At 31.9% G+C, this 10,431-nt stretch overlaps 1 long non-coding RNA gene across 8 annotated transcripts; it reads left to right on the plus strand.

Moving 5' to 3' along the window:
* The first annotated feature begins 647 nt into the window (after window positions 1-647).
* LOC106316610 lies at window positions 648-2,693 on the plus strand. Of its 8 annotated transcripts, none has more exons than XR_001264899.1 (4): window positions 648-724; window positions 1,004-1,140; window positions 1,204-1,278; window positions 1,831-2,693. It is a non-coding gene; the product is annotated as an uncharacterized LOC106316610 (long non-coding RNA). The 8 variants fall into 8 exon arrangements; XR_001264895.1 differs by having other exon boundaries at window positions 703-789; XR_001264898.1 differs by lacking the exon at window positions 648-724 and adding an exon at window positions 831-915.
* The last annotated feature ends 7,738 nt before the right edge of the window (window positions 2,694-10,431 follow it).

Here is a 10,431-nt window from a genome sequence, read left to right on the forward strand (position 1 = left end):
CGATGGAAATATTTTACTACATATTTACAACCTTTCTTGGGTTACAGTGGTCTTGAAGGAGCTTTGGCCCCAATACGGATCCGGATTCGAATCCCGCTGGCCACCGTCGATTAAAATGGGGTGAAAAAGGCGGTCCTCCAGAATGCCTTCTGCGGAAGTGTACTTAGGCGCTAGTCGGGTTCCCTCCAGGGTGTCCGGATTACCTGGATTATCAAAAAAAAAAAATCATTAAGAAAATGATAACTTCACGAGAAAAACACACTTTATAATTTGGGTTATTATTTAGAAAAATTCTTATGCAACTTTGCATCGTGATTTTTCTTTGTTAAAAAGTAAAAGATATCTTTATTATGACCTACCCAGTTTTCCACATCCGAAATTTTGACATTATGTGTATGAATGGCGACACTAAAGCGGGACATAATTGTAGAAAAGAGAGAGAGAAATAACGCACTTATTACCATCCTACTATACTAAAAGGAGAATAAAGTGAGTTGAGAAGCTGTCCACATAGACTGATTAATTCAAGCCTATCAGAATTCGTCATGTCAGCTTAATTAACATGTCATCAGCTTAAAGCTACAATCACTAAACTAAAACATGCCAAGTCGAGAGTTTGTTTGGTTCCTGCCAAAACCGAGGCCCAAGAAATTTGTTGCCCTTCACTTCTAAATCTTCGATGACCTAACTATTCATCTTCCTCAACGTTTAGTTTTTTTTTTTGGTAAACCTCAACGTTTAGTCTTTTGATGTTCATCTCCTCTATTCATCAAAGTCATCTTCAATAGTGTAAATCAACTCTTCAATTTCCCACACTCGCCATATATAACTTTGTCACGGCTTTATCTCTTGCCTTATTCCACACACCAGCTAAACAAAAATTTTATGAGCCTTTTAGCTGTATATACATAGAAAGTAAATTAATTAGGTTACAATGCATTACTTTATTCTGATTACTTATTTTTCTTATATGCATCACATATTTTGATTTCTTCGTCTGCAGATAACACTGCCAACAGATTCGTCTCTATAGCTTGAATCGAGGTGGAAGTGAGAAGCCGTAGAATCTGGGGACGAGAGGCGGCGTATAGGGAGTCTGGAGACAAATCTTCGCTGGAATTGAAACCAGCATGTAGAGAGGTACCGATGATGTGAAGGAGAACGATCATAAACTGAAATTCTCAGTTTCGTTGTTGAATACAGATATCAAAGAGGAGTTAAAAAATTGGTTGGGAGAGAAGACTTCCAGCTCCAGGGAGACCTTAGAAGAAACTGAATGTAAGTTCTTTATAGTTTGGTCTGAGAATAATCACATACATGCTTGCTAATCTTTTCTTTTATGGTATACGAGTTTTCCCCGACTGTGGCTGTTAGAGGAAGTAACGATATATTCATATAATGTCCCTTAAGGTCTTGAAAGTGAAAAAAAAAATGATTTGTCTGCTACTCCTTTCCTTAATATAACACCTTTATAGCTTAATTTCAGTATCCAGATTATTTGAGAATTGGTCAAACCTACTGAACCACCAACTCATTGCTTCAGAAGAGAATAAAGATTATTTTAGCGCTTCCAATCTTCTATCTTATTCCATGTTGAACTTGAATGCCATGCCCATTTTGAATGAGTTTTTAATCCAAGTATATTTTCTTCATTATATATACTTTTGTTGCCCTAGAGGGGTTGACAATGTCGAGCCCATTTTGTATGTGTTGTTGTCGGTGAATAGTAAAGGAATCAACTTTAATTTGTTCATATAACTGAACAAATAAACTATTTTTGGTCTAGAAATGGGTATGGTCGAACTTCAAGGCTGTCTTTTTGGACTGCAGGGAGCATGTGAAGAAACAAAGGAGAAAATTTGGTACAGTCGATGAACTAATCCAAGTGATCACTCCAAAAGGCAGAGATAAACAAAGATAAACAAACACTTTTAAGATGAAACCAGAACAGAGAAACCTGTTTTCCAAATACTTTGAAATATCACAATTCTATTTTTCAGTTTGAGGTATTAGACTTGGGTTATTATGAAATGGAAAGTGGGAAAGAAGAGAGTATGCATACATATCCTTTGAGATCTCTTGCTTCATCTCTTGAAAAGGGTCTGTGCGTATGAGTTAACCAAGAATTAAATTCAGCGATATTTTCACAGGTTTGTATTGAGTTTTCTCATTGATGATTTATGAGTTATCTATATAATTTCGCCATTGCTCTCTCAGGTTTAAGATGATTCACCATGTTCCGGTTGGTTCAAAACTTTTATGTATGTAATGTCTGTTGCAGGTGAAGTCTCCTTGCTCTTTCACTCAAAGAGAGATTGAATATCTCACGGACACCATCCATAATGGTGGCACTGAAGTAATGAGTCTTGATCCGATGTTTCATTTGCTGGAGGACATGTATTGAGTTTTTATAATCATTGTTCTTCACTCCATATATATTTAACTGCATATGAACTGATGCTGCAGTAATGCTACGGTCACGATTGATGGCAACGACCTTCGATATGATAGATCCAGCACAGTGACATGACTGGCGGTAGAAACCAAAACCAGAGTTACGCTAAAGCAAAGGGAACAAGGAAACATAAAGTAAAAACAAAGTTGTGATTGCCCTCCTTGCCTCTTCTGTGAAAACTTAGAAATACTTTTGCTTTGTGTTTGTTAGTGTCCGTAAAATCCACATCTATATGTAATTATAGTGTTGGGTCCCTCCTAGATGGAGAGAACCAAGTGGGCATGAGACATAATAATAATTCTCATGACCCTTTGCACTGTAGACTCACAATAATAGAGTTTAGAGAGAGAGACAAAAGAGAGAAAGAAGAGAGAAAGAGGAGAAAACTCGTCCGGCTATTTCAAGACTGGTTTTGGAGGATCAAACGGAACTTGATCGAGCTGATATTTTGTGGGAAGCTTCTTAAGTCAGTGGGTTAGATATTCACCGAAGAGATTTAGATTTCAACGGTTGGATCTTCTGTTGTCTGGGTTTTAGTGAAGCTGGTCGTCACAGTTCTTCATCGGGACAGTCTTGGGTGTTTGGTAAATCCGACGGTAAGATCTTCTCTTCTTGAGCTGAAATTTGGTGGAGGTATTTTTGACTTGTTTATCTTGGATTTGTACGGTTGGATTAGTCTCTGGATGCCGGAATCCTTGTGAGCTGAGGTCGTTTGGTTGCTGCCGATTTTGAGACTTTGTGTTGCTCTCTTGTTGTTGTTGTTTGTGTTGGAGATAGCTCTTTGAAGCTAGTGTCTCTGTTCTGTTCTGGTTGTTGAACAGGGAGGACGTGGTTGTACTCACAAACATTTATATAGTGGATTGTTGAGTGGACTACGGTCCCGTGGTTTTTCCTTCTCACATCGAGGAGGTTTTCCACGTAAAAAGTGATTGTCTCATTTACATTTCCGCTTATACTATATTCTGCCATCGTCGAAGTATTTTCTTTACAGGTTCACACAAGGTCAGGAGAACACGACCATTAGTATTTCTGCTGCGCCGTGTGACTTTCCTCAACATATAGGAGGTAGACATTGGCTAAGAGAATGTTTCATTTCAAAGACGTGCATAGGGTAAAAGTATATATTGGCAGATGATGGTTTACAGGAATACATTATATATATATGTATTAGTTGTGCTTTAGCAAATGTTTATGTAAAAATGTTATAGATCGTCTCTTTTTTTAGAAGTATATTTAATTTGACGCAGACTCAGTAATATATGCAATTGTTTTAGGTTATCATCTTTTCCTTCTCAAAAACAATGAGTTGTCAAAGAAATTAACAGAAACAAAAGCCTGTAAGGTCTACTTCTCGCTGAACATGCCAGCCAAATTAGATAAAAAGGAAGAAGAAAAAGCTATGAACATTTGAGAAACAGAAAGAAAATAACCAAATTATGTTTAATGATTTGATTCTTAAACTTCATTCATACATTCAATTATACACACTGAATGTGATAATGGTAAAGGTTTGTGAGTGCAGACTAAACAAAAGCAAAAAGTAGTAAGCAAAGCAACAAAGCATAAAATCAGTAGGAAGAATTATATGGAGGCTATCTAATCCCTCCATAATGTTATTTATTACTATATTTGGATTATACTAATTGTTTAAAACATATGTAAAATTTAAGATGTGGCATCGGTACCACTTTATGTTTTCTTCATAGAAATCTCTCATACATATCGGTACCACAAGAACACCAACACCAAGCGAGAAAAAATAATTTTTTTAAATTAAATCATCACCTAATCATACATAGAATTCCATTTTAGGTCCACAATGGTTAAGCTTATGCTGTGGGACAACTAAGCCGCAGACTTTAGGTCCCTACAAACCAAAAAAATAGGAAATTTCAAGTTCTTATCGTCACAAGCATCATCCCAACACTATCTAAAGGTACTGATCTATATTTAATTTATTATTAATACAAGTACTAAACTGCAGGGACCTAAAATCTGCGACAATTTTACTATTATTTAATTTATTAAATTAATTTTTAATTTATTATTAATTTCAAGTTTACTACGGTAAACTACAACTCGCTTCATCACTGGCTACAAAATTTTACTTTAACTTTTCAATCAAACAAATCAAGCACTTCAAAGGACGAATAACAAGTCAACCAAAAGATGAACTCAAGGCGAACTTAACCTACTCATCGGAATAAAACCATCAAGACAAATCATAGCTATAGAGAAACAAAAAAACTCTCCAAACATCTTTCTATTTTTTAATTCATGTCTTAACAACTTTTTATATTACGTCTTTAAATTAATTCTTCCACCAAAGTTTATCCTCATCAATTAATTCACAAATTGGAAAAACCCGTGATACAACATATAATAAAATCTTAATTAAACTAAACAATGAAATTTGATTTTTTCATAGATTATCATCTAAAATTAAAATATTTATAAGTATTTTTCGCGCATAGCGCGGACAAAGACTCTAGTTCAAATAAAAGTTATGTAGCAAGAAAAAACGCACTTCTAATTAGTCCAATAACACACTTCTAAAAACAAAACAAAAAAATCTTTTTCTTTCTTCGGTTATGCTATAAAACCGCACAGAGGTACGTAACGCTTTGGTTGTGGTGTGGTATGTGCACTAAAGTGCGTTTTTGTTTAAATATTTTATTTATTTTTAAGTGTTTCAAATTTATTCTAATATATTCAATATTTATTATTAATATAATTATTTTCTGATATCCAAATTTCTTCAAAAGTAAACTATATTTTTAAGTGTTAGGTAGTTTCTAATTTTATTGTCTGAACTGAATCTAAAACCATGTAAATTCAACTTTTTAAGTGCAAGAGGAAAGTTGACACCTTAAACTACTAGAAAAAGTCATATGTTATTATGTATTATTTGAGATAAAATATTTTAAGCAAAATAATTTATCTAAAATACCAAATTATTTGATCTTTTGCATTAACTATTTAAACATTAAAATAAAAATATTTTTAGAGTTTTTTTTACCAATCAAACATCACACCATTATTTTACAAAAAGATATTATGACGTTATGGTTACTCAACATTTTTTTGTATTGTATTTTTATGTCTTTACTTTTACCACTGAATAAATTTATTTTAGAATATTAACTAAACTTTACTTCATTTTGTCTAGCACAAATATCAAAAGATACAAATATAAATCTTTGGGTATAACATTTGAAAAAAGATTAATAAACACATTTATTAGAATTATATATTAAAATAAATAATTTTATAATAAAAAATTTTAAACAATTAATTTTATATTATTTTTTCTATCAAAACCGCACTACTTTTTTAATCAAAACCGCACTACTTTTTTAATCAAAACCGCACTTATCTTGCAAACCGCACGAACCGTAGTTGGACCGTACCGCATTTAAATTCCGTCCCGCTAATATTACCAATTCCGCGGTCACCATTCGGATCATATATTTTTATTCCATAATTAATAGAAATACTGTAAGTGATTTGACCGCAATAATTGAACCAAGCTACCAGCCGCCTTTTGGCCATGATGACGAGACCTTCAATTTTGTTATACAAATAGAAAATCTTAATTTGGCAATACCGAAGATGGCGGGTCAATCCGACTACCTCTGATGTTGATTATCATCGCTCGTCACAGGCTTACACAGTTGCGAACTTGAGCAACCAAGTTTTTTTTTTTTTTTGTAACTCTTAAAAAAAAAAATGTATTGTTCAATTGTGTTTATATTTGTAGATCAGTTTGGTTTTAAAATTTTGGCTGATAAATATGTTTAGTTTTGTTTGAGCTAAAATTATTAAATTTTAAAATAAAAATATGTTCATTTTGTTGGATTCTTATAGCATATTGTAATAAATGATTGTCGATATCAAAAAACTGTTAAATGAAAAATGACATTTTGTTTAGGCACACAATAATTTCATTATTATTTATGACAATTAATTTTATTTAAAAAAAGAATATCATAAAATATTTTTTTTCATTTACTGATCATATTTAACAACAAGCCCGAATTTCAGTAATTAATTATAAATGTGCTAAATAGGATAATTTGCAAAATACCCTATTTAGGATTTGAAATTTGATAATTGCATTTTCTATTTTAACTTTTGAAAAATACACTTCTTTAATTATGAATTGACCTTTTTACCCAAGATATAATTCGAAATTAATATATAAATTCGAAATTAATAAAATAATATCATTAAAATTAGATAAATATGTGTGTTAAGATAAATATGTTATTTTACCATTTAAATTTTACAATAACAAAGATAAACATGTGAATTATGACTTGTTTTGATTTTATCATGATGTTTATACAGATTTCCCTTTATTTTATTTTCTTCAACTTACATAAACAAGTCATGTTGTTAAAAAAGAAAAACAAGTCACGTTTGTTTCTACAAAATTTTCATCTTCTCTACTGGAGCCAAGTAAGTTCTAGCTAATATGATGTATTCAGATATGTATTTTTTTTTTTGATTTTGAATATGAAAAAGAATTGCACTGATTATTATTCATCGGTTTGTTCTTCTTTTTTTACGTGTCATGAAAATCCAATAAATCTGTTTGAGCCAATGATTTGATTCATGTATCTTACAAATTTTTTAATGTATGTTGTTTATATAGAGATGGAGTACAAGATTCAAAAATGAAGTAATGAAAAAAGAAAGGCAGAAGAAGAACAAACACATACCAACAATTTAAAGTCACATAAAACATATGGTGTTGCTTGCATTGAAGTCTTATCGAAAGATTACTTTCATGTGTATTTGAAAGAGTTGGAAGAAATTCTGAACAGTGGATTCACAAATAATTTTCTATCTCTAATGATTTTCTTTTAAAATAATTTTTTTTAAAATTGTTTAATTGGAATTGATAACTATTAAGATTGGACAATTTGGTAAATTTATATATAGATAAGTGTATTTTTTAAAAAGCTTAAACAAGGGTGTATTTTTCAAATTATATTCTTATTAAAGTGCATTTATCCAAATTTTCCCTAAATTTTTTGTTATAAAATTTTGTTATAATAGAAAAAGACCAGGTTATAAATGGATTTGATATTATTACCATTAATAAAATTCTGAGGACTCCAATATTTTTAGTGGTGTATTTCGTAAATAACAGAGCATAGATGTAAATTCTGAGGACTCCAAAATTATTTTACATTTTTATATTTAATTTTAAATTTATTTGGATGGAGAAATTAATTAAAATACTTTCTGATCAATTATTTTTTATTTTTATTTTTCATTGACAATACAATAAGAAGAACAAGGAAACCAACTAAAAGAATATACAGAGCATAGATGCAAATGATAAAAGAAGAAGATGATGAATTCAGAAAGAGGAACGATTACTGAATAATTAAAAAAAAAAAAAACGATTACTGAATAATTAAAAAAAAATCTTCTTTATTTTGATCTTCAACCTTCCTTGATAAGGTGACACTGAATTGAATCAGTAAACTATCCATCAAAAACTCTTCACAGAGACTTCTATTCCTCTGGATTTGCAAGAGATTCTTCATTTTTGCCACTGATGATAGTGAATTCTAACAAAAATGCATCCCATAAACATACAAAAATTGTTATTTTCAAAAGGAAAAAGAAAATGAGAACTAGAAGAGGAACAAAAGAAAAATATTACCTTTTCATAGTCAGGTTAGGAGACTCTAGTTTTCTTTCAAATCATTCATAAGACGAATAAACATCTAAAAAAAAGACGGTTGATTCTTGTTGATTTTTATAAATCAAATAACCCAGAATTTATTGTTTAAGATGATAAAAAAAGTTAAGAGATAGATAAGAAGAAGGACGGAGGAATGAATGACAGATCGAAAATAATATGCCTTCTTAGTTCTTATGGTGAAACAGTTAAGAAGAACATGGGGGAAAATAAATTAAAGTTAAAAACTAACTAAAGCCATGAAAATAGTAACCACATCTCGTAATTTTAGGTTGTTTTTAAAACACTAAATTTTATTTAAAATAAATATTTTAAGTGATGCAAATTTTGTTAAAAAAATCTAAAAGAATATATAGTAACCTAATTTTTGTTAGTATCAGTTTATTACTGATGTAAATCTTGAATCATTGTAATAAATGATGTTAACCAATAAAATATATGTATCAATTATCTAAATGACGTAACTTTATATAATAATAACATCACTTATTTTAAAATGATACAATTTAATAAAAATTATATCAATTTATTGAACTGATGTTAAATTAGTTAATATTAATATCACTTATACAAACTAATTTTGATATTTGTGTCATTTTTAAATAAGTAATTTAATATAAGATCATTTACATAACTGATACATTTTAAGTGATACAATTCAATCATTTTTTTTGTAGTGGTGGTTAGGCATAGGTGTTCGGGTCTTCGGGTCGGATTCGGGCCGGTTCTTTTCGGGTCTGGGTCTTTTCGGGTCCTAAATATTTAGATCCAATAGGTACTTAGAAATTTTCGGTTCGGGTTTGGGTCGGTTCTTCTCGGGTCCGGGTTGGTTCGGGTCTATAATTAAAATACTCATAAAATACTCGTAATTTTTCGTGTCCATATAGGGTCCGGGTCGGGTTCAGGTATTTAGGATCTGAAAAGGACATGATATACTCAATTCCATCAACTTTAGTTGAATATTTGTCATATATATCTAAAATTTTACAAAACAACTTAAATGAAACTATTAATAATTAAAATAAAATATTTTAAAACTCTAAATTTTACATTTTAAAGCTTTATATTACTTTAAAAATGTTAAAAAATAATAACAAATGTTGTTAACAAAAGATATTTTAAGTAAATCATAAAATAATATATATAAAATATAACACAAAAACATCATAGTTTTAAATATACATGTTTTTAAGTCGGGTACAAATCGGTTCTTATCGGGTCGGGTCAATTCGGATCGGTTCTTTTCGGATCCGGGTCTATTTGGGTCGGTTCTTTTTTGGTTCCGGTTCTTTCGGATAAAAAACATTTAGACCCAAAAAGTACTTGTAAATTTTCGATCCGGTTCCGGGTCGGTTCCGGTTCGGATCTTCGGATCTTCGGATCCAGGTTTTTTTTTTTTTTTTTTTTATGGCCATTCTATTACTCAAGCTTGAGGTGGTCTGGGTAACCAGGCCGTAATAGTACAACCAATGAAAAGTAACTCCCTACGAAAGTTTCTAGCAATCTTAGCTAAAAAATCAGATAGCTGATTGCGCACTCTTGGCACATGGTTGATTTTGAAGTCCGGAAAACAATTCTTCAACGTCTCTATCTTCTCCAGTTCTGTCGCAAAGCTTGGCCACTCCTGGGGGTCATTTAGCATTGCAATCAGCTCCTTGCAGTCTGTTCCAAAGCTCTGGCACGGCGAGTGTTGAAGCGAGTGTTGAAGCATATTCTCCATCGCCCATCGCAGCGCTTCTACCTCCGAATGCAACGCTGATTCACATCGAGTGAAGTTTCGTGTTCCCATAAGTTGTATGCTCTCTCTACTATCCATCCAGACCCATCCACATCCACTAAAGCGTTCAGAAGCTTTCCAGGATCCGTCTAGTAGACAGATATTACCCAAGCTTAAGACTTGGTTTTCCTCATTATTACTGTCCTGTACTTGTGGCCGTATCATCTCATTTGCATTAAACCAGGCTTGGCATTCACTCTCTGCATATCGAACGGGTTCCAAAGGATCTCTGTTTATACCCCTGAAAAGCTTATCATTACGAGCCTTCCAAATATACCATATTATCCAGGGATAAGGATCCCTGTCTCGATCTGGTGCAATGATATTATTTTTCCTCCAGAAAAGATAGTCCATGTTTGTGTAGACGCTTGCCACTGGGAATATACCTGGACTTGTAGGAGTTGCCGATAAAGACCATACTTGCAATGCTGGAGGGCATTCAAATATTGCATGGGTTACAGATTCCTCTATTTCCCCACA

Source organism: Brassica oleracea, chromosome C9 (assembly GCF_000695525.1).
Source record: "Brassica oleracea var. oleracea cultivar TO1000 chromosome C9, BOL, whole genome shotgun sequence".
Classification (NCBI taxonomy): domain Eukaryota; kingdom Viridiplantae; phylum Streptophyta; class Magnoliopsida; order Brassicales; family Brassicaceae; genus Brassica; species Brassica oleracea.